This window comes from Notamacropus eugenii, chromosome 5 (genome assembly GCF_028372415.1).
Source record: "Notamacropus eugenii isolate mMacEug1 chromosome 5, mMacEug1.pri_v2, whole genome shotgun sequence".
NCBI lineage: Eukaryota > Metazoa > Chordata > Mammalia > Diprotodontia > Macropodidae > Notamacropus > Notamacropus eugenii.
The window spans coordinates 46,877,277-46,901,709 of NC_092876.1; the positions used below are offsets into that span (position 1 = coordinate 46,877,277).

General features: G+C 41.0%; 1 long non-coding RNA gene across 4 annotated transcripts in view; it reads left to right on the top strand.

Moving 5' to 3' along the window:
- Positions 1-678: 678 nt before the first annotated feature.
- The window catches only part of LOC140504152 (uncharacterized), a 45,679-nt gene continuing 21,924 nt past the window's right edge, over positions 679-24,433 (top strand). For 2 of the 4 annotated variants that reach the window (XR_011966982.1, XR_011966984.1), the window contains exon 1: positions 679-833. This is a non-coding gene — a long non-coding RNA (uncharacterized lncRNA). Of the gene's footprint in view, positions 11,762-24,433 lie in introns of all 4 variants that reach the window. The other 2 variants (XR_011966981.1, XR_011966980.1) reach the window with 2 other exon arrangements.

Sequence of the window (24,433 nt, forward strand, 5' to 3'; positions counted from 1 at the left end):
AAACCAAGCTGTAACTAGCCCAGGATGACTGGGGCTTGGGACTAGGGTGCCAAGGGTAGCAAATATTCAGTGGGTGCATTTCCTTTCTCCAGCCTGTGCTTCACAGTCCTCCTCCATCACTGCAGAGCCTTAGCTCACCCCTGTTCCCTTGTTTGACCTTGGGCTACCACCACAAAGTGGCATGGTTACTATACAGTCTGCCTCAATTGATTACAGTCATGCTTGGGGTGGATGATCTAGCCCCATTTGGACCCCCAACTGAGTTTGCCCTGGGGGCCAGAATTTCCAGCTATGGCTGTGGTTTCTAGAATATAGGTTTGATTATCCGGAGCACATTCCTAGGATGTTGGAGCTGTGAAGTGGCAACTCTGTCATCTCGTCATCAGTAAAAACCTCATCAGTAAAACGATGGGGTTGGCCTGAAGGGCCCTTGAGGTCCCTTCCAGCATTAACTCCACGTTCCCATGAACCTCTGGGAGCATCTCCTCTTTGAATCACTTTGTTTCTTGTAAGAGGTCATTAAGTTCCATGCAAAGAAAGGCTTTAGACTCCCTAGCCCACAGATGTTTGTAAAGCAATAAAGTACTTCCTTTCATCAGTCTCCTGTGTTTTCCCTGTGATGTCAGGAGACACAGGCATTGTATTTCAGGTAATTAGTAGTGCTGGGGCTTCCTGAAATCTTTTGTTTGCATATTTGGATCAGAGCAGCAGATCTGGGCAGTAAGTGATGTGACTTAGCAAGAATTCAAGGGACTGAAAACCATGGCTTGGGGTGACATGGAGGAAGGCACTCTGGTTTGAAAAGAAAAAAAGCAAAAACCTAGAAAAACCAGGTAATAACTCTTCCTTCCTTTCTCTCTTCATTCCTCCCTCCCTCTCTTCTTCCTTCCCTCTTTCCTTCTCTCCCACCCTCCCTTCTCTCCTTCTTCCTTCCCTTCCTTCTTCCCTTCCTTCTTGCATTTTTTCCTCCCTCCCTCCATCCTTTCTTCCCTCCCTTCTTTCCTCCCTTCCCTTTCTTACTTTCTTCTTTTCTTTCCTCCCTCCCTTCCTTCTTTCCTCTCTTCCTTATTTCTTCCCTCCCTCCTTCCTTTCCTTCGTTCTCTTCTTTCTTCACTCCTTCCTTCCCTTCCCTCGTTCTCTTCCTTCTTACTCCTGTGTCATTACTATCAGTCAATCAACAAGCCTATGTGCTCACTAAGGGCCAGGCACTACTCCTGATAAACCCAGGGAATGTCAGTACAAGACAAAGGGAAGACAGTCCTTGCCCTCCAGCAGTTAACATTCTAATGAGGATTTGAACTATTTTCTAGTTTCATTCTGCCTTTCATTCTCGGGATTGACTTACCAAGTTTCCACCTCCTCTGACTCCAAATCTGGCACACAACCCACCATATCATGTTAATTAGATCTTCACCATAACCCTATGAAGTGGGTTGCCCCCATTTTGTAGCTGAGGAAACTGAGTCCCAGAAAAATGAAACAATGGCGAGTAAATGTGTAGTGGTCCTGGAAGCAGGAAAGACCAGAGTTCAAAGTTTGTATAGTCAGGTCACCCAGAAGCAGAAGGTCTTAACTTTTTTGTCATGGTCCCCTATGGCAGTCTGGTAAAATCACCATAGTGGTTTGTTGCCTATGCTCATAACTGAAGGAAATATGAAATTTCAGTTGGAGGTTAGTGAAATATAAAGATATAATTTTTTTCTTCCCATCCTAGTTCATGGATCCCCTCAAAGAGCCCTGACTGTAAGACTATCGGGTAAGTTGTAAAAGGGTAGATGGAGGGAGTTTCCCACAGTGAGAATATTCCAGCTGTTTAATGAATTGAGCCATAAATTAAATATTTCTGTGTCTTTTCTCTCAAACTGCAGAAGCCCTAAAGTGCATTGCATAAGCGTTGTTCAATAGAGGGCTTTGACATTCTCCAGGCAGACGTGGGATAAACAGCACCCCTATGTCACCTGTTTACCCATTGATCCAGATGGAAAGTGACGCCAGGTCACTGAGCATGTGCCCAAGCAAACTTGAGCACAGCGACTTGCCCATGTTTGGGGTCACTTCTTACAAAGGTTTCTTCTGGCATTCCATGAGCATGATACCACTTCCTTTGGTGTCCTTTACACACCTCAAGTTTCCACATCTTCAAAGGAGAAGGGGGGCAGCTGAATGATTATCTGGGTGGAGCAGATGAGCATAATTTACACAAAATTATGACATAATATGGCAAAGTGACAACAGTATGAGAAAACATTTCCTGGTGGGGACAGTGACTTTTCTGTGAGAGTTGTTATTGAAGAAAGTTGAAATAGAATCCAAGTCTTCTTACTAATACATCAATGACGGGATTCGCAGGGAAAAGAAGAGGCAGGCAAGAAAAGAGATCCGATTGAATGTAAATCACTGAACATTTACTAAGCACCTACTATGTGCAAGGTAGTTGAGCATGGTGGAGAGAGTAAGGGAGATCTGGGATCAAGTTCTTCTTCTGACACACTCTGGCAGTGTGATTATGGGCATGGCCTCCAGGCAATGCTCTTTCCTTCAGTCAGTCACTTAAGAAACGTGTTAAACACCTACTATGTGCAAGTCAGCTAGGTGACTCAGTGGATAAAGCACAGGACCTGGAGTCAGGAAGATATGAGTTTTGTGACCCTGGCAAGTCACTTAACTCTGCCTGCCTTCGTTTCCTTATCTGTAAAAGGAGCTGGAGAAAGAAATGACAAGCTACTCCACCACCTCTGCTGAAAAAAGCCCCAAAGGGGGTCACAAACAGTTGGACATGACTCAACAACAACAACAAATGTGCAAGGCATGATGCTAAACACTTACTTCTGACATAGCTCCCCCATTTCTCCTGCATTTAGTTGTTTGCCTGTATTAGACTGAGCTCCTTAAGGGCAGGCTCTGTCTTTTTAGTTTTTCTTTGTATCCCCAGCACTTAGCAAAAGCCTGGAATATATTAGGTGTTTAATAAATGCTTGTTGACTTCATCACAAGAAAAAGCAGTTACACTTCTGCAGTAGCAAAAGATATTGGAAAAGTTACCCTGCTTCCTTTTCCTTCAATATTTCAACCAAATGCCATCTTTGCCTGCTGGCAGGTGATGGAATCCATGGAAAAAGTGTGGTAAGACAGTAACAGATCTTTAAGGTTTCCAGATTTTCTTTTACAATTTCTTTCCTTCTTCCTTTCTTTCTTCTTTCCCTTCCTTCTTTTTTCCTCTTCCTTTTCTTGTTTCTTCCCTCTTCCTTCCTTCCTTTGCCTTCTTCCTTTCCTTCCTTATTTCTTTCCTTCTTTTTTCTTTTCTTTTTTCCATTCCTTCTTTCTTTCTTCTTCCCTTTCTTGTTCTTCTTTGCCCTTATACAACTCTGGGAGGTAGATGATATTATTTTCCCCCTTCTACAAATGAGGAAACTGAGGCAAGATAGAAAGTAAAGGATTTGCCCAAGGTCACATAGCTAATAACTAATAGATGTCTGAGGCAAAATTTGAACCCAGGTCTTCCAGACTCCAAGTCCAGCGGTCTATCAAATGCACCACCTAACTTTCCCTTAGTGTCTAGAGTACTGAATTGTTTGTCAAGAAGTACTGGGTTCAAATTCTGCCTCCAATAATGGCTGGCTTGGTGACTGTAGGTAAATTAATCAATTTCTCCGTAAAATGGGAACACAATGTCTGCAGTGCCTTCCTTCCCTTTAGGGTTGGTGTGAGGATCTAATGAAATAATGATGATGAAGTATTTCGCATGTTTTAAAGTCAGATGTTATCATTCCTACTATAATGGGTCCCCTGGCAAGGCTCGAACTGGTTCTGAAGACCATGGGAATTGTAGTTCTCCCCAGTTTGGAAAGAGGAAGCTGACATTGGATTAATACTGGAGGGTGGGAGTTCTGAGGCTCTCCTGAGAGGAAGAGAGAAGTGGAGGGGCTCCCTCACCCCACACCCCACAGCCCACACAGATGGAGCAGCTGTGTCATCATGGTGACCTGTGGTGGTGATATTTACAGCTATCTGTCCAAGCCTCCATGGAACTCCATGAGAGATGATCACCAAACAGACATGCAGAGGGGTACATGACTGTCTTACTCTTTCTTTCCTTATTTCTTCCTTCCCTTCCTTCTTTCTTTCCTCTTCTCTTTCTTATTTTCTTCATTTTTCTTTCTTTTCCTTCCTTTGTCTCTTTGTCTAGCTTCCTTTCTTAATTCCTTCCTCTCTCTCTCTCTCTCTCTCTCTCTCTCTCTCTCTCTCTCTCTCTCTCTCTCTGTCTCTCTTTCTCTCTCTCTCTCCCTCTGTCTTCCTCTCTCTCTCTCTTTCTCTCCTTCTGTCTTTCTCTCTTTCTCTTTCTGCCTTCCTTTCCCCCTCCAGTACCTAATCTAGAGAGCTGAGAGAAAAGCAGACAGGAGGACCTGGAGGTCCTCACCCTCATCTCTTGTCTTACTTCAGTGAGGTATGTGGGCACTTATTTTTAAATACATCTTTTTTTTAAAAAAATTCTGTTAGATTCTGTACTTGATAGAATTTTATCTGATTTCTCAGAAGCACCTGTGGTTGAGCCTGTCCTAACTTTCCTGGGTCCCTTTGTTTATGGCATGAGGGTGTGCAGCAGTAGCAAGAGTCACCCAGGAGAGAGGGATCTTTCCTAGCACAGGCCTAGGATCTTCACTGCTAAGCCCATTGTTAGATTTTGCTCCCTAATGGGGGGCAAAATCACAAGCCATTTCATGACTGCACTTCCAGGAACAGAATTGCTATAACCTTAGGTCATTTAAAAATCGTCAGATACAACCGAACATAATGACTCCTTCACAGGAACACAGATCTATACTCAAAGGAGAACTCAGAAGTTGTCTAGTACAACTCTATTATTTTTACAGGAAAGGAAATGGAAACCCAGGCTCAGTGATTTGCCCAAAATCATATCCAAGCATGGGGGGATTGAACCCTGGTCTTCCAACTATAAAGAAAGTCTTCTTTCCTCTCACAAGAAGATAGCATCTTAACTTACACTAGATTCCTGAACAGTGGAATGACTTGTAAAAGCCATACATCAGGAAAATTTGTCTGGAGGCAGAATGAAGTTTGCATTGGGTACGGGAGAGACTCAAGGCAGAGAGACCAGGAAGGGAGATGTGGCAATGATCCAGTAATGAGGTAATGAGGATTTGGAGCAAAGCAGCAGTCATGTGGATGAAGATGAAGGTGAAGAGATGATTGTGAGAGACATTTCCAAGAAACACTTGGTGACATGTAAGATATGAGGTGAAGCAAAGGGAAAAGTCAGGGCTTCCCATAAGTTTTCAGGCAGTAAGGCTGGAAGAATAGTGGTATTGGAGACCAAAGGGGGACATCTTGGTTTGGGAGGAAGAGGATGGGTTCAGTTTAGGGCATACAGTTTGAGATGATTATGGGATGTCCAAATAGAGATCTCTAACAAAACAACTGAAAAGAAGGGTCAGACATGTGTATTCGGAAGTTATTAACATAAAGGTGGTGGTTGAAGCCTTCACCTCATAAATGAATGAGCCTATGAGAATAAGTATAGAGAGATGGGGGCAGAAATCTGAAGAAGGAGACTTGGAGATTCAGCTTCAGTCTATCTTTCCAGGTTGACTGCACATAACTCCCTTTCCTGAACTTGCTGTTTCTCATATATGAAATTTCATTTTCTATCTCTGTACCTTGGCAATCCCTGTGTACCATGCCCAGAATGCCCTCCTTCCTTAATTCTTCCTCTTAGAATTTCTGACTTCATTTTAGGCCTTGTCTATGAAGTCTTCCCTGATGTTGTTTTACCCCCTCTAAGGATAGTTGTCCAACTTTCACTCACACTGGAAGGTTGGGGTCCCAGAAAGCGACTGATTATTTTTCCCCTCAGAGTTTCAGGAGCAACTGTAAAGGGCTAAAATTTCTAGCAAATTTTGAGCCCCTACTGGAATGCTCGCTATTGAGTATCAGCCAATCTTAATAGCTTTTAGAAAGAGTATTTGCAAATGGGTATAATAAGAAGAGTTGGTATAAAACATCTCTCTAAAAATCAAGGGGACATACTTTCACAAATATGCATATATTCATAAGACTAGTGGGATCAGACTTAGAGGAGAATGGTGATAAACATTTGAGATGCACATGTGACAAAGAGATACCTGGAAATTATGGGATACTACAAGTCCTTTTTTGAGTTATTAATCAGCATTCTTTTCTGGGCAAGGGGTCCCATTCCTTGAAGTTTCTCCGTCCCTCAAGTGGCTGCCTTTCTATCCATGTGTTTTCATGGTTTTATTTAGTGTATTTTTCTCTGTTTCCAGAAGAATGCATTGTCTCCTACTAGTCTGTCCAATGACATAGCTATGGGTGGAGGAGTGGGGAGAGAAGGGAGGAAAGAGAGAGGGAGAAATTCAGTTCTTTCCTTCCCCAAGAAGATTCTCCCTGGAGAGCTTGGCTCCAAATCTTTGTCTGGAATACTCAGTTCCCAAATAGGAATTAGAGTTGTCTACTGCTAGAGAACTGTTTTACTTTCCCAGGAGGTAGGAGAGGCCTCCAAGAGACTTATGGGCCTGTTGAAGAGATTTCACTTTCTACTTAGTCATCTGGAGGATGATCAGGAAGGTGAGAATGCAAGAGAAGTGACAGAAAAGTTGCTGGTCTGTAGTCATAGAGACAGTTTTCTCACTGGGGACTCCCTAGACAGGGGAATTATAAGTCCATTAAAAAAAAGGGGGGAGGTAAAGAAAGCAGGTGAAGAAATCTGGCATGCATAATGAAGAAGAAATTATCTAGAAATATATATATATATGTGCACATACATATATATGGAGAGAGAGAGAGAGAAAGAAGGAATGGTAAGGAAAAGTAGAGTGGGGTGTGTGTGTGTGTGTGTGTGTGTGTGTGTGTGTGTGTATTTTAAGATAGTAGAGGCTCAAACATATTTGAAGGGGAAAGGAGAGAGGGAATTTGAAGATTCCAGTTAGAAGATAGGCAGCCTGACATAATGAATAGTCAGCCTTAAAGTCAGGAAGACCTGAGTTCAAGGCCTGCCTGTGACAAATACTATCTGTTACCTTGGGCAAGTCATTTCAATTCTTGGTGTCATTTAAATTCTTAAATTCCAGGCAGTTTTCTAACATGGTAAGCTGCAGAATAGTTACTGGATTTAGATTGACAAGGTAAGTTCTACATCAGTGGAGTACTAAGTTCAAAAATAAAAAAGGGGAAAAAAGAGACAAGAAGGACGGCAAAGCCACTTTTTGTAAAGAAAGGTGGTTTAGGGGACCCAATGCCCTAATAACTTGGGCAGGCTGGGTAGTGAGTACAGAAACAACCTACAGATCTTAAAAGCAATTAGTTCATAAGAATGCTTTCTTCCTTCACACACACACACACACGTACACCTATACACACATATATGTATAAATGTACATATATGTGTATATAAATACACATACACATGCCTGACACTCAGGAAAATGGTTTAGAACTGTCATTTCCCCTTTTATATTTCTACCATTTTAATTTCCCTCCCAATCCCAACTATAACCTCTCAGCCTGCAGGATATCCATTTCTGATTTTTTTCTTCTTCAAGAGTATACTTAATTTTTATTAGTAGTCTGACTTCATGTATATAAAAATACCAGGTATTGAAAAGCACATGGTGTGATTTGATTCGAAATATTAAATGGGTTGGGGAAAGATGGGGAAGATCACAGAAAGTACAAACTTGAGGCTTTTAGACCCTACTTGTCCTAGAAATGACTCAAAGGGAGAGACACTTGCGGGAGCAGATCCTAGAGAAGAGAATCTACTGCCTATTTTTGAGCCTACATAGTAGTATTTTCTTTAGAAAGGAGAGGAACTTCTTTGGGGAGTAGAAGAAGGAATGATGATGAAGAGGAGGAGGATGTGAAAGCAAATTTTTGCTATGTACATTTTTCTACAACATTTTTTGTTTTAAAGAGTTTTTATATACATTATTTCACTTGATTCCTATAACAGCTAGGAAGCTCAGATACCGTTTTCTTGATTTTTCTTGATGGGGAAAGAGGCAGCTGGGTTGGTACATAGAATGCTGGACCTAGAGTCAGGAAGACTTGGGTTGTAATCCTATCTCTGACATGTACTTGCTGTGTGACCTGAGTACACTTCTTAACCACTCTGAGCCTCAATTTCCTTTTTTTGTAAAATACGAGTACTCTGAAATCCCTTATAGGTTTAGATCTGCAATCCTAAGATGAACTGAATATGTACAGTCTGGTTTGTACATCATTAACTCAAAAAATACGCCAGTAGAAGTAATAACACCAATGAGTAATTCACAGAATGATTCTTAAGTTATTTACAGAGTAAGCCTGTAAAACAAGAAGTCATATTCTAAGTCTGTGCTTCCCTTTTCATGGTTCTCCCCCTTCTTCCCCCACCCACATAATATTTAATCTTTACCATTACATAACTACATTAAACTGGTGCTTAGTATGTGACATCAATGTAAACAAGTTATTGATGCTCCCAAAATAGGAAATGAACAGTGGAAAGGACACAGGCTCCAATTACAATAATTTCATACAGAAGTTTAACCAGAGTAAATAAAATGCCATAATGAGGAGACCGAAAAAGCCTAGAAACCAACTCAGTCAGGAAACCCTTGATCTCTTTGCCAAGAGTAAAGACATGGCAGCCAAGATCAACAAAAGATTAGAATGTTACAGGAAAGGATGGTGGAAGATTATAAGCTGCATTACTTCTTGAAGTAGAAAGAAGTAGTGGAGGGGAAAACAAATTTAAAGAGAGATCTAACTAGGCGAAAATCATCTGAAGATACTTAAGGATGAAACTGGAAGAAGAATGACACACAGATGAAAAATGGAAAAAATCTGTAAATTTTGTTATGGTAGACTCTTTTCCCCACCAAGAAGAGTAAAGTCAAATGTTATAGCTTTTGACATTTTGCCAGAAGGAGTAGGAAAAAGGCATTGGTGAGGAGTGGGGAAAATACTACAAAGGTGGGACAGAGTTGAACTAAACCAAGTCCAAGTACACATGATGGGAACTGGGGGTAGGGGTGTAGAGTAGAGGACATACAGTTTTAGGGTCATTGAGGGATTCATTCTCCAGTTATAAGAAAGAAGGAAAAATACCAATGCAGGAGGAGGAAAATTTTGGAGTTTATTATTAACAATAACAAATGTAACTGAGAGAATGCCAATAATTATTAGTCATACTTTCTCAAGTATACAACATTTTATAAGAATAATTTCCATACGTATTGAAGCATCCTTGATGAGGGTAAGGAAAAGATGACTTTACTAAATCGTAATCCACAGCTGATCACATCACTACAATCACAGAATTAACACAATTAATTCGTAAGGAATATAAAAGCAAGACCTAATTGATGACAAGTCCACAGAGAATATAGGTAGCAAGAAAGGTTTGAATCTAAGTCATTTGACTAAATCCAACAGTCTTTCCACTACCCACTTCTGTAGAATCTGATAAGTTGCATGGCATAAACACAGACAAAACCTCATCTGTACATAGTACTGATTCAAGAGGCCACTGTTAGGCAAGTTTGTTTGAAAACGGTTAAGGGATTTTAAGAAATCTCTATGAAGCAAAGTCAACCAAAAAAACTTTCAAATACATTACTAGAAACACAGAGTTTGAGCTGAAAGCACATTAAAGAACCTCTCATTGACCCCCTCATTTTAGACGTAAGGAGACTGAAACCCAGGGTCACCCAGGTGGGAACAAAGATAATTCCTTTGATGTCCCATCCAATACTTTTCTCACTAAACCTCATTGCTTCTTTAGGAGTCTGGTGCCCAGAAAAAAAGAGACAAAAGTTTTATTGTACTCTGCCTCGAGCAGATGACCACAAAAATCTGAATATGGGGTTTGCTTCCAGGCACCACTTTTTTTAAAAATTAAATTTTATTGTTATCTTTTGTTTTTATATTACCTTAATTTACTCACATATCCTTTCCCAGAGAGTCATCCCATATAACAAAAAAAATTTAATACACATAATTCAGCAAAACTAACCGATATATCACCTAAGCCTGGTATCTCGTGAAGTGTTCTACAGGTACAGTTCCTCATCTCAGCAAAGAAAGTAGAGAGGTACATTTCCTCATTTCTTCTTTGGGGCCAACCTTGGTCTTCATAATTTTGTAATATTCAGTTTAGTTTTTTTCTATTTACATGGTGGTTGTCCTTTCCTTCAACATCATTGTGGTCATTGTGCGCTCTTTCCCTGCTTCTGCTTACTTCACATTGCAACAATTCGGTCAATCTACTAATCAATAAACATGTATCTATTATGTGCTAGGTGCTAGGCACAAATCTTCCCAAGCTTCTCTTTATTCTTATAGAGTGCAGCTAAGAAATGTAAGTCCCATCATATTCATATATACTATGAATTACATATTCATAGTATATATGAATATACCCTATTTTGCCATTTCCCAATCAGTTGGCATCTACTTTGTTTCAAAGTCTTTGCAACTACAAAAAGTTCTACTATAGATATTCTGATACACATAAGATTTTTGTTTTTGTCACTGACTTTCTTGGGATGGACCATGCCTAGCAGTGGGATCTCCTGGAGGTTGATGGGCATAGAAATTTTGGTCATTTCAGGGCATAATTTCAAATGGTTTTCCAAAGGAGTGAGACCAATTCAGCAATGTGCCAGTGCCAGATACCACCATAATGTTTTAGAAGGACATTGACAAGCTAGAAAATCCAGAAGGTAGCAAGAAAGGTGAGAAAACTGGAAAACATGTTAAGTGAGAATCAGAGACAGGAAGTGGGAAGGTTTAGCCTGGAGGAAAAACAGCTCAGATGGGGCATAAGAGAACTGCCTCCAAATATTTGAATGGAGGTCCTGGGGAAGAGCAATAGCCTGGGTTTCAGTTTTCCCTGGAGGGCAGAACAAGGACCTAGGAAGAGAAGTTTCAAAGAGAAAGACTTTTTCTAAATGGAAGTAGAAGCTTCTTACCAGAGCTACCCAGAACTGGAATGGGGAAGCCTGAGAAGGTTCAAAGTTAGCTGTCATGAGTAGAAGCTGTTGGGCATAATGAAAATGGTATTCCTTCTCCAGGCACAGGGTAGAATAGATAACTTCTGAGGTCCTAAATCCCCCATTTGATTGTAAACATCTTGAGGGTAGGAATTGTTTTTTGCCTCTCTTTTTATCCCTGGGGCTTAGCACAGTGCCTGGCACATAGTAGGTGCTCAAGAAATATTTGCTGACTGACTTTCCATTTCCTAGATTCTGTGATGTGGTTTGGCATAAGACTGTAACTTTCCATAATTCCAAAACATTGGAAGAATCTGTGATTTCATCAGCATGGGGAAACCCTGGTTGGGGAAATCATTTCACCAACGCAGATTACAAGCTCTGTATAACTTAGTAGATGAATTCTAGGAAGCTGTCTGAGGCACAGAAAACTTAAATGTCTTAACCAGGAAACAGTCAGTCAGTCAGTCAGTCAACAAGCATTTAAGGGCTTATTTTGTATTGGGCATCATGTCAAGTGGTGGGCATACAAAGAAAAGCCAAAGTTCACTTCCTGTTTTTAAGTTGCCCACATTCCATTGGAGGAGACAACATGACAATAACTCTGAAGATACAAGTTATAAACAGTGCAAAGAGAAGGTAATCTCAGAGGGGAGGCTCTAGCAAAGGGAAAGATCTTTTGCTCAAGATGGGATTTGCATCTAGAAGAAAACTGGGAGGCACCAGTGAGGAGGGAGAGAGCATTCAAGGTATGGGGCACAACCAGTACAAATGCCTGGTGTCTGGAGATGGAGTGTTTATTGGGTTCAAGAAAGAACAAGAAAGTTTGTATTGCTAGATACAACAGAGTGAAAAGGAATAAGGTATAAGAAGACTAGAATCTGAAGCTACTCGGAGGAGGTGGCCCCTGAACCACTTTTTTAATAGGTAGTTTATCAAATACTCATGTGGTCCTTTGACTATTTGTACAAAAGTCCTTTACTAACACTCCTCCTCTCCCTTAAAATTCTTCTATATGGAAGTTCAGTCAAAATTCTTCCATTCATTAAATATTTTTTAAGTGCCTACTATGTGCCAGACATATGGGCAGCTAGCTGGCTCAGTGGGTAGAACATTACACCTAGAATCAGGAAGACCTGAGTTCAAATCCAGACTCAGACACTAGATGTGTGACCCTGGCTGAGTCACTTTACTTTTGTTTGCTTTAATTCCTTGGAGAAGGAAATGGCAAATCATTCTAATACCTTTGCCAAGAAAACACAATGGAGAGTATTGGCGCACTATGGTCAATGGGGTCATAACTGAATGACTAAATTACAAATGTGCCAAGCACTGGAGTCCTTGCCTCCCAGGAGTTTATAGTATAATGGGGCAAGATAACACACAAAAGGAAGCTGGAACTCTTAATGTTGTAAATACGGAAACAGAGATATTAGGTGTTGTGGGACCACATCCCAAGTGAGGGTCACAGTATGGCAAAATTAGCGTTAGGATTTGTAACCTTGAATTAGTTTACCAATGCCCAGCCAAGCAAGCCTCAGTGACTTAGAATAATTAAATCTTTGAAGAGCAAAGAAAGGTAGGTCATGATTCCTTCCACTGTAGAAACTCCCCTGCAGAATGTATTGGTTCTCTGGGAAATGCAAGGAAATTTACTAGAAGATGCTTTCTGAACAGCCTTGGACTCGAAGCCTTTCTAAATAAGCCAAACCCTACATTCCGTAGAAAGAAGGAAATGTTTTCTTGCTGCATTCTCAGAACTTAGTCAGGAAATCATTTGTGACTCAGAGGGAATGATAGTAACACAGTCTGTATTGAACCATTTTCTGTATATGATCATTCTTATGCAATCTGTCAAGGCTGAAGTGAACTTCTCAGAGTTTTTATCTCTCCTTCCTTTGGGGTTTTTGACCGAGGCTGCTTTCCCCTTTGCCTGGCTTGGCCTGACAACTCTCTGTGTCAGAGTCCAGAGGCAAAGCTCTTCTGTAGATTAAAAAAACACCCCAGCATTAATTATTAGGCACCTGTGGGTGAGCTTAGGAGACTCGCTCTGTTGCATAAAATCTCAGAAAATCTTATCTGGTATTTTCCCATGGGGGGATGATATAAAATTTGGGGATATTCACATCTCCCAACCTCCCACCAATTTAAAGCAAGACACCTAGAAGAATCTTTTTCTAATAAGACAAATAAAATAAGGTTTTTGCTATTTCAGTGAATGTATTGACCTATTTGCTGCCCCACATCAAAAATATTTCATTTCCCCTCCTCCACAGGTTGTCCAACTTACCTAAAATGAATCCCTTTCTCACTTCTACCCCTTAGAATCTATTCTTCTTGCTGTTTTATTATGTCCTACTCTTCGTGACCCCATAGGTCAATCCTTTCCATGACCCCATTTGGGGTTTTCTTGGCAAAGATACTGGAGTGGTCTGCTATTTCATTTTCCATCTCATTTGATAGATCAGGAAGCTAAGACAAACAAAGTTAAGTGACTTGCCCAGAGTCACACAGCTAGTAAGTGTCTAAGACTGGATTTGAACCCAGGTCTTCCTCACTCTAGGTTCAGTCCTCTATCCACTGAACCTCCTATCTTCCTTCAAAACTTACCTTAAGGGTCACCTCCTACAGGAAGTTTACCCCAGTTGCCAGTGCCTCCCCCCGGAAATTACTTGGAATCTCCTTAGTGTCTACTCTAAAATGATTTATTGGCATATATACGTGTATGTGCGTGTCTGTGTACATATGTATGTACGTATATATATATGTATGTACATATATATGGTGTATATATGTGTGTGTATATATATATAGTTGCTATCCAGTAAAATGTCAACACCTTTTCTCATTGATATTCCTAGGGCCTAGCAAGAGTCTGACACACAGTAGACACTTAATACATGTTTTTTGAATGGATGAATGTTCATTATTCATGTCTCAATAGTTTGGGTTTTCTTTCCACACATTGGTCAAACTGGCTTGGTTTGAATTACACTAAGCACTTATCCCAGATATTCCATGGCTTAACATGCTTGCAACATTCAAATATCAGTTTGGTCTATAGGAAAATTCCACCTAGGCATTTGCCTCCCTTTTTCCTACTTGCTTGGCCATGGGGAGGAGGCAGATCTGTCACCTGACTTTATAGGGATACCAGAAAGGGTACCTTGAATTGTATCAACACATGGGTACAATGGAATGTCTGGAGATACTTCTATGACCTCTCTAGGAAAACTATAAATGTTCAGTAACACTATAAAGACCTGAATGGCCCATGTGGCAGATCTGGCCTGGGTGGCATCTGGTCTATGGGAGAAGTGCAAAGCTGACAGCATGTCATCCCTAGAGATAGCTGTGGGCTGGAACACAGGGTGGAGATATAGGAATTCTCAGCTAAGGACTGCTCTAGAGAGAGAAGTGTCCTCAGCTCAGATGGGAGAACAGAGAGGTCAAACATCAATCCCTTTGCTGCAGCAACATAGGGGGCAAAGAGGGGGAAGTGGGGAAAATAGATTAAACAAGATAGTAAAATCACCCAGCATGTAGTAAACACTATGTAAATGAAAATTATTATTATTGGAGGCAGCTTGGTGGCACAATGGATAGAGTTACCAGGCCACGAGTCAGCAAGACCCACCTTCCTGAGTTCAAATATGGCCTTAGGCACTAGCCGTGTAAAGTCACTTTGCCCTATTTGACTCAGTTTCCTCATCTGTAAATGAGCCAGAGAAGGAAATGGCAAATCACTCCAGCATCTTTGCCAAGAAAACCCCAAAAGGGGTCATCAAGACTAGGAAATGACTGAAAAATGACTAAACAATGAAATTATTTTTATTGTTGACATCACTAAAATGTAATTGGAAAATACAAGAAGATGCAATAGAACATAGATCATGTAAATAAATATGATGCCTGCAGGGATCCTTCTATATGGTTTTGTTTGACACTAATGCCTGAGAATGCTGAAGACATGGCGTGAGTTGAGTGCACATGAAGTCTGCTCCTTCTGCAGACCATCTTAATAGTCCTGAGTCAGTGGGTGGCACATGCCTACGTAGTCCATGACTGGGTGAGAGTGGAGAGCAGTCCCCTCCCATAAAGGGAGTTGGGCTTTTCTCCTTCTCTCTGGCTCATCTTCCCCACCCCAGAGTTTCAGAAAAAGATCTCTAGCACAAAGCTTAGATGTGACTCACATCAAGGGACTCCTGTAAAAGGGAATAACAGGGTCTTTGCTCAAAAGGTATTTGATGTACAACTAGAAAGGTATTTGATGTACAACAGAGATAAAGTATAGAACACTATTTATTTCCTCTTCTTCAAGAGAGACATTCAAAACACAAAAGATGATGCCATCACCCTCATTATAATCTCCCCCAAAGGTAAAAACACCTTGTGGGACTGCAAGACAGATGCTTCACCTCATCTCTGACCTATACTGATCTTCTGGATAGACCGGGTGTGTCTTGGGGAGCATGAGTAGGGGGAAGGGGAAAAGCACCTACTATATACTGAGCACTGGGCTGAGTACTTTACCACTGTTATCTCAGTTAATCCTTATAATAACTTGGGGAGGTAGGTGCTATTATTATCTTGATTTTCCAGTTAGGAAAACTGAGGCAGACAGCAGATAAGTGACTTGTCCAGGGTCACACACCTAGTAGGTGTCGGAGGTCAGATTTGAATTCTGGTCTTCCTGACTCCAGTTCCCAGCGCTCTGTCCACTATGGCATCCCCTAGCTGCAGAATCCGTTGTGTTTTCTGATTTCTTTCTTGGGTCTCTTGTGGAAGTGTCTCAGAAGCAGTCAGTTGCAGGAAGGGTCTCTTGCTGGACGACCATCACCATCACTCAGCAAGCCACAAACTCTCACATTTAGAAGGTGGCCACCAAGGCTGGAAATGTCCATCTTTCAGGGTCACTTCTAAGTCACTTGCGTTTAGGCAAAGAAACACAAAGCAGATGAGAAAGCCAGAGATTCAAGATTCAATCCCAAAACTTTTGCTACAACTGTTTTCAACTCTCATTGATCAAATGAGATAATTTTCATAAAGTACTTAGCATACTGCCTGACTCTAGACAGGCTTTTTCTCTTCGCCCTCCCTTCTCAGTGACATATTTTAGGAAGGAGAGTTATGTGTGGGAGAGAATTTCTAGAAAAAGATAACAAGGAAGGTGCAGGCCCCAAATATTGCCCTTTTATGCTCTACTACGTTCTTATACACACTGTACGTGGGCGACAATATGCAGACTGAGGAAAATACCATACTGACTGTCCAGCACTGTTCTAATGAGAGAATCTTAGGTTCTCTTCTTTCCCTTCCAACCATAATTCCCCCTAGCATGTTCCCCCCAATAAGGTTTCGATTTTCAGGGTTTTCAGAGAGGGCATATACTTTTAAAAGCCCTAGGACAGAATGAGGCCTACATTTTTAGACAGGGCCCATGGATCGGTCCGTTTGCTGCCAAATGTACAAGCTGCCATGGCTACTGAGGGGAAGGGAGAGAAATACCCTCCTTCCCCATCTCCTAACAGAAGTCCAAGATAAAACTGGTGCAATACCAAGGCACAATTCAAAATGATGTTAACAGAGACATGGGGCAATTTTCTCCTTTTGTAGTCTATCTGGGAGCGACTCTGCCAATCATCTCCAAGGCATACCCACAGTCATGGGAGTCAATATGGGATTGCTAAATCATCCCAAAGAGAGTCCTTGTCCATCCCCATAGAAACAGAGTATCTAGCCAGCTCCAGAGGGGTACTACAGCCCAGCAAATCAGGAGAACTTCCCAGATTACCCTACTACATACATCTCTTTTGTTGTAAGCTCATGTATGTGTATATGTATCTATACATATATGTGCATGTATATATGTACATATATACAGACATGTATAAAACATGTGTATATGTGTACATACTTGTGTGTATATATGTCTGGATGTGTGATTTATCAGCATGGGGAGTTCTCAGGAAGGAAGTTCCCCATACCAGTGCAGATTGGCAACCACTCAAACAAGTTAGAGTTGTCTGGGGTGACATGTGGAGTGACAAGAGAATAACCTGCTTGGGTCACATGATCAGTTCTGTGTCATCAAGGTCATCATGATTATGAAGGCTCCTGGCTCTTGGTGCCCTCTGCCATTGGGATTTTCCCATTCCCCCTTTTCTCTTACCTTCTCCCTCTCCCTCTGATGTTTTTTTGTCTTTGTATATGTGCGCCCTACACAATGCTGGCACTTAGTAAGTGCTTAACAAGTGTCAGTTGGCATGGTAGGACAAAAATGATATGCACGATGATTTTCAGTAACATCCAAGATATTTGCTACCACGAGGGCAAACACTAGGCAAAATTACTTTTGCCAGAATGTAGAATGTTTTCTTTCATCCCCAGCTATTAAAAGCCAAATTCAAATCTTATTTCCAAGGCAGCAGCTCATAAGAAAAAGATCTGGTGGTTTTAGTGGACCAAAAACTCAGTATGAATCTTCAGTGTGATATGATCACCAAGAAAGCTCCATGGAACTTTAGGCTCCGTTAAAAAGAGTCATAGTGCCCAGGCTTTAGGAGGTGACAATCCAGCTCTCTGCCCTAGTCAGAACACCCTTGGAATATTGTTTTTACTTTCCATTGATCATATAAAATATTTGTCACTGTGCCTAGAACACAGTAGGTGCTATATTAATGCTTTTTCTCTTACCTGTGACACTTTAAGAAGGACGTTTATATGGAGGAGATAATGCCCAGAGAAGGCCAACTAAGATGGAGAAAGACCTATAATTTAAATACTTCTCTTTTATGCCCTGCATCTCTTGGTAGAGAAGTGGTGGACTACAGGGGCAGAATGAGGCATACATTTTCAGAGAGAGTCGATGGATTGATGTGCTTTACATAACTGTTTCAAAGGCAGGGACTTAGAGTGAAGACACATGGAAGTGACAGGAATATTTTTTGAAAGAATGTCAGTAAAAACCTTTTTGAAAATGAAATAAAATTTCCCTTTTCTACTCTAGATCCCCTATGGAGTTCAGAGTCAATACCCGCTAATTGCTTACACAGGATCAGATTTCTTCCTAGGGTAGAAAGTCCCTGCATAATAGCTGAAGGATTTATTTACTAACCTGGCCTCCTTTGCTTATCAAGAAAAGACTGTGGGATGCTGTGAAAGCCCACATAACAGAAACTCTGACCGTGGGGTAGAGCTCAGACAAAGATGTTTTAAAAACAAACAATTTGGGGGGAGAAGGGGGGTTGCCATACAAACATACCTCATCCAGAGAGGTCTTGGGGAAATGGTGACATCCTGTGGCCATTTGGGGCACGATAGTTTCAGAAGCAGCCACCATGAGCTTCTTCAGTGCTAGAACTCTTATTAAAAATCTAGCATTTTGGAGGCGGATGGGCAAGGAGGTACAGCGTAAGAACACTGGAGTTAAGTTCAAGGTATCTGAGTTCAAATCTTGGCTCTTCTCCTTATGATCTATGTGACTTTGGACAAATCTTAACTTCCCTGGACCTCAGTTTCCCCAACTGTAAAATGAGGGGTACTGTACCAGATGACATATGAGGTCCTTTCCACCTTTAAATGTATAGTTCTGTGTTAGCAAGCCTCTACTGTGACCCTTTATTTAATAGATGAGAAAGAGAAGCCCAGAGAGGAACAATTTCATGAATTGAGCTAGAGACCAGAGCCAGGCTTAATTTTCTACTAAAAAAATGCCTCTGAGTAAGAGCTGAGTCCAACAAGGCCATATAAATATTCAGGTCATACTTATTTGGTATATACTTACATATGTACATGTTGTCACCTCTAATAGAAAGCACCTCTTGAGGGCAAGGATTGTTTGCTATATCCTTAGCATCTAGTCTGGTACCTGGCACACAGTAGGTGGTTAATACATGCTCTTTGATCGATTTCTTGATTGGTTCAAAACCTGCCTTTGGCATTTATTTGGTATATGATCACAGGCATATCATGACCTCTCAGAGACTAAATCTTCTCATCTGAAAAATGGGTAATACTCACAATGGCATTGTTAAGAAAGACAGAATAACATAGTGAATAAAGAGTTGCTCTTGGAGACGTGAAGTCCTGGGTTCAAGTCCTCTCTCTGAGACATACCGACTAAGTGACCTTGTATATTAATTTCTCAGTGTCCTAGGCAACCCTCTAAGACTCTAATTCGCAATAAAGGTACCAACTTGTATGGATAGAAGATTCCTCTCTGAAAATTCCCTATATCATTGGCATCACAGTTCTTGTCTAATAACTAAAAAACTCGCACACTTGAAGTCTCTAACTCACTGGATTGTTATGTGACTCAAATGAAATAATGTTTCTAAAGTAGCATAGAATATCTGTTCCTTCAGAACAAGGATTATTCATTTTTTTGGTCTTTGGATTCTGAACACAGAACCCAGCATACAGTAAGTATTTAATAATTTTTTTGTTCATTAATTGATAAAGGGCTTTGCAAACTTGAAGATAAACATGTCTAGTAGTGGTAGTAGTAGTAGTAGTAGTAGTAGTAAGTAGCAGAGGTAGTAGCAGTAGTGGTGGTGGTGGTAGTAGTAGTAGTAGTAATCTGAATCTGTGATTTCATTGTTGTTAGGAACTTTTAGTGAGGAAAAATTCCATTTTTTATTGCAGATGTCCACCTGCAAATGGGCAAAATGCAGATAGACACCTACTATGCAATATAACAATTTTTAGGGAAATTTCTGGGGCACTGAGAGGTTAAATGATGTGTTCATCACACAGAGAGCATGCCAAAAATAGAATGCCAGCTTCTAAGACCCACTCTTTATCCATGATGCAATGCCACCTTCTATTATTTTAAATCTTTTTCTTTCCCTCCTCTCCTTCCTTCTTCTCCTCTTCCTCAGCTTCAAAACCCAAGGCTTTTAAAAGCATATGCACCCCTGAAAACTTAACATTCCGGGAGGGAACATGCCAGGGGGGATTATAGTTGGAAGGGAAAGGAGACAACCTAAGTTCTCTCTCATTAGGGAGGTGCTGAAAATGTAGCATGGTTATGTTCTCCAGTCTGCATGTTGATGCCTAAGTATGTGTGCATGAGAACGTACTCTACTTTCAAACATTGAGCAGCACAGTACATCAGAAATCTCCCTACTGAGATCCAGCTGGGGACATGATCATGCTCCCTGCTAGGTGGCACAGAGGACAGAGTGCTGGACCTGGAGTCAAGAGGACCTGAGTTCAAATCCAGCCTCAGACACTACCTAGCTATGTGACCCTGGGCAAGTCACTTAAACCTCTGCCTCAGGTTTCTCAACTGTAAAATGGGGGATGCTGGAGAAGGAAATAGCCAACTATGCCAGTATCCTTGCCAAGAAAACCCCATAAAGACAAGGTCATGAAGAGCTGGACATGATTAAACAACAACAACTGTTCTGAACTTCTTAAGGAAGAGATAGAGAGAGGCATTGAGAAAGGGAAGTGATGGAACTCTTTTTTAAAAAAAGTGATTTCTCATATTCGCTAATGTAAATAATTAGATTTCCCAGTTTCCAGCTTCCTCATTAAAGCTGATACACTTTCAGAGCCCTAACTAGGCTGGGGAAACTGGTGCTTTGTTCCAAAGTACCCAATGTCTGAGGAGTACATTTCCTCTCCATTTCCTCTCTGCCAGTTGCGGCCTCCCCAAGAGCGACCCCAGGGTGACTACAAAAGTAGTCATTATAGTCTATAACAGACCACCTGGACGGGAGGAAATAGATGAGGATTTTGGGAAATAGATCATAAAGTGGATTTGAGCCATAATGTAGTCATGATGGGGGATGTCAACTATCTGAACAGCTGCTGTAGCACTCTCTCTGCCAAAGCAGAGCAGCAAGGGATTTCCTGGCTTTATTTAAGGATAATTTCATCCTTCAAAAAATGAAGAAAGGACAAGAGGAATTGCCTTTCTGGACCTAATTCTCATCAACAAGAAGCAATTCAGTTTTTTGAGTTGAAATGATGAGAACCTTGTGGGTGAAGTGACCATCCCATCTTTAAATTTGTTCTAGAGGAAGAGAGGAAGCCAGCCATATTCTAGCCTAGATTATAGATTTTGTCAAGCAGATTTCACAGGGTTTAGAAACAGACTGAGCAGAATACCATAGACTAAAATTCAACTGGGGAAACTAGCCCAGGAAGGATGGGAAACTCTCAGAAATGAAGTCCTGAAGATAAAAATAGAAATAATTCTGATGAGAAGGAGGAAAGGGGGTAGTTATCTGATGTGGATGCATAAGGAATTTTTCAACTTTTAAATCAGTTTTTAAAAGACATGGGCATCTAGGTGGCACGGTGGATAGAACATTGAACTTGGAATCAGGAAGTCTCATCCTTATGAGTTCAAATCTGGTCTCCAACACTTATGAGTTGTGTGAACACCCTGGGGAAGTTACTTAACCCCCATTTGCCTCAGTTTCTCATTTGCAAAATGGGCTAGAGAAGGAAAGGGCAAAGAATTCCAGTATCTTTGCCAAGAAAACCCCAAATGGGGTCACAAAAAGTCAGACATAACTGAAACAACTCAGCAACCACAGAAGATGAAGGCAGGGGGAGGTACTGGGGGTGTATAGAAAAGGGTGGCATGATTTTTAGCAATGGAGTGCCAAAGTGCAGAATAAACTGAGAAAGTGTTTTTGCGGGGAGCTAGTTGGTGCAGCAGAGGGCTGGACCTGGAGTTAGTAGGACTTGAGTTCAAATGAAGCCTCAGATACTTACTAGATGTGTGACCCTGAGTAAGTCACTTAACTCCAATTGCCTATAAAAAAATTTTTTTAAAGCTATCTTAGGGTAAATAGATAAATCAAAGAAGGAAAAGTACTGCTGCTATGGTGTGGATGGGACAGTAATAATTGGTGATAAAGAGAGGACAGAATTCAACTTATTGTTTTCTTTGGCAAAGAGAAAAACATTTAAACTGGAAAAAAAAGAGAGAATAAAAACGACTAGTGGGGAATTGAAACTCAAGCTAAGTGAGAAGATGATTAGGGATCATCTAACTATTTTTGATGAGTTCCCATTACCAGGCTTGGACAGAATAAAGCCCAGGGTACCAAAAGAACTGGAATAGTGCTTGCTCAGCCCTTATGTGAAAGATCTCAAAAAATGCAGATAATGGGACAGGCAGGACTAAAGAAGGAAAATACTCTCCTGATTCTTGAAGAAAGGAAGTAGTACCTACACAGCTCATAATATTATTTTCCATTGTATCACCCTGCCTCTCTTCTTGAGTACAGGTCAACACTGGAAACATACCAGAGTCCACTTGGGTCACACTTCATTGTTCTGAGGTGACCTACAATTTTAGTTCCTCAGAGATTAAGAAATCCCAAGATTCACAGTTTTGGCCAACATTTATGTTAAAAAGATGCCTTTACATTGAATGGCTTCTTGTATTGGTTAAGTTGTGAAACTTTCCATATTTTTAAAAATTTTGATTTGTAGATTTGATTCAACCGATTAGTCAAACTGGTTTCATATTTTAAAAAATGGTACATCCTTGAAGACTGAAATTCAAGATGGATAGAAAACAAGCTCAAGATACAAAAATGTTTGACCAGCAATAATTTGGGGCCAGGGCTGGTAAGATAAACCATAGCAAGGATAAATACTCTCTTTTACACTTAGGATCAAGAAATTGGCTTCACAAGTACACGATGGGGGAGGTACAGCTAGATAGTCATTCATCTGAAAAAAATTTGGGGGTTTTAGTGGACTCCAAGTTTAATACAAGTGAATAGTTTGTTGTGGAGATCAAAGAAGCTAATACCTTCTTAGAGTGTGTTAAGAGAGGCAGTATCCAGGACTTAACACATCACAGACCCTTTGGAACAGTCTACAAGTCTTCACTTTGGCCATCCTCCTCATCTCCCTCTCACAGAAAATTTGGACTTCATTATTGGGGCTCTGATAGATGAGTTTTCACCTTGTTTGACTGGAACCAGGCCACCATGCCACCTTCTGACTGTTTCCAAACCACAGGCATGGCTCCCCGTTTTCTAGCTCCCCTTAATGTTGTGTTCTTCCACTAGAATGTAAGGTCCTTGAAGGTAGGGGTGGTCTTGATACATTGTGGGTTTTTTTCCCTATCAGAACCAGTGTTTGATATGACACATTGTAAGTACTTAATTAAATACTCCATTCATCACCATCATCATCATCATTCATACTCTGCAGAGCATTCAGAAGTAGGCACCCAAAATGGTGAGGACACTTTAGTCCACATCATATGAGGATTTGTTGAAGGATCTGGAGATACTTCACCTGGAGAAGATTTGCCTTGGTGAGGACATGATGGCTGCCTGACATGTGGAAGGAGGATTAAGCATATTCTGCTTAGGTTTGGGGGGCAGAAGAATGAGAAGCAATGGGTTGAAGTCCTAGAGAGGGAGATCTAGGCTAGATGTGAAGAAAAAATGGCTTCCCACCAAGTAGATTGAGCTGCCTTGGGAGGATGTGGGTTCCTCCTCAGTCAAGGCTGCCTAGCCAAGGACATAACGGCCATTTTTTAGTTCCATTCTACAGGGCATTCTTATTCTGATAACTTCTGAGTGTTTTTTCAGCTCGAAGATTCAGTAATCTTATGAAAAATAGTATACAAGTTATAGCAGAATAGTGTTAAAAACAACTGTATCTTCCTTCACCCTAAGCCACATAGAGGGCTATTTGTTGCAGAAATCAATTACAGCTAATTTGATAAGGTGAAGGACCCATGATTCTGTTGAAGTCTCCATCAGTCTCCGTCACCCCAACAGTGATGAGGCAGAAACCCAACCATGCTTTCTCATCTTTCATCTCTAAATTCTCCATAAAGCATTCAATCACCATATTCGAGGCCACCTTCTTGTTCTTGTAGTTTCTTGAAGGTACCGACACACCATTCAGGCTGTCTACAGGATGTCTTTGAGTTTCAACCTTTGGCTGGTTCACTTCCTTTTCCAATCATACATTTCCTGGATGATGCCTTTGAGACCACTTCTTGCATACAAATCATCCTTGGGAATGAGTTGCAGCCTAGTTATGCCCACCATTCATCTCTCCCCCATTAGTCACTCACAACTGTTACTTTTTGGAGATTGTGGTATTCCATGATTCTCAGCCATATAGTGTCTCTCTACTCCAAACCATCCTCTGCTCATCTGTCAAATATCTTCCTAAAGTGCAGGTCTGACCATGTCACCTCCTCCTATTCAACAAATATCAGTGATTCCTTGAGCCTCCAGGATCAAATTAATATCTTTGATTTGGCTTTAAAGTCCTCCAAAATCTGACTCCTTCCTGCCTTTCCAATCTTATTTCTTGCACCTTTCCCACCTTCATTTATTCTGACTACCTTCTGTTCCTCAAACAAGACACTACATCTCCCAACTATGGAAATTTTTACTAGATGTACCCTATATCGGCAA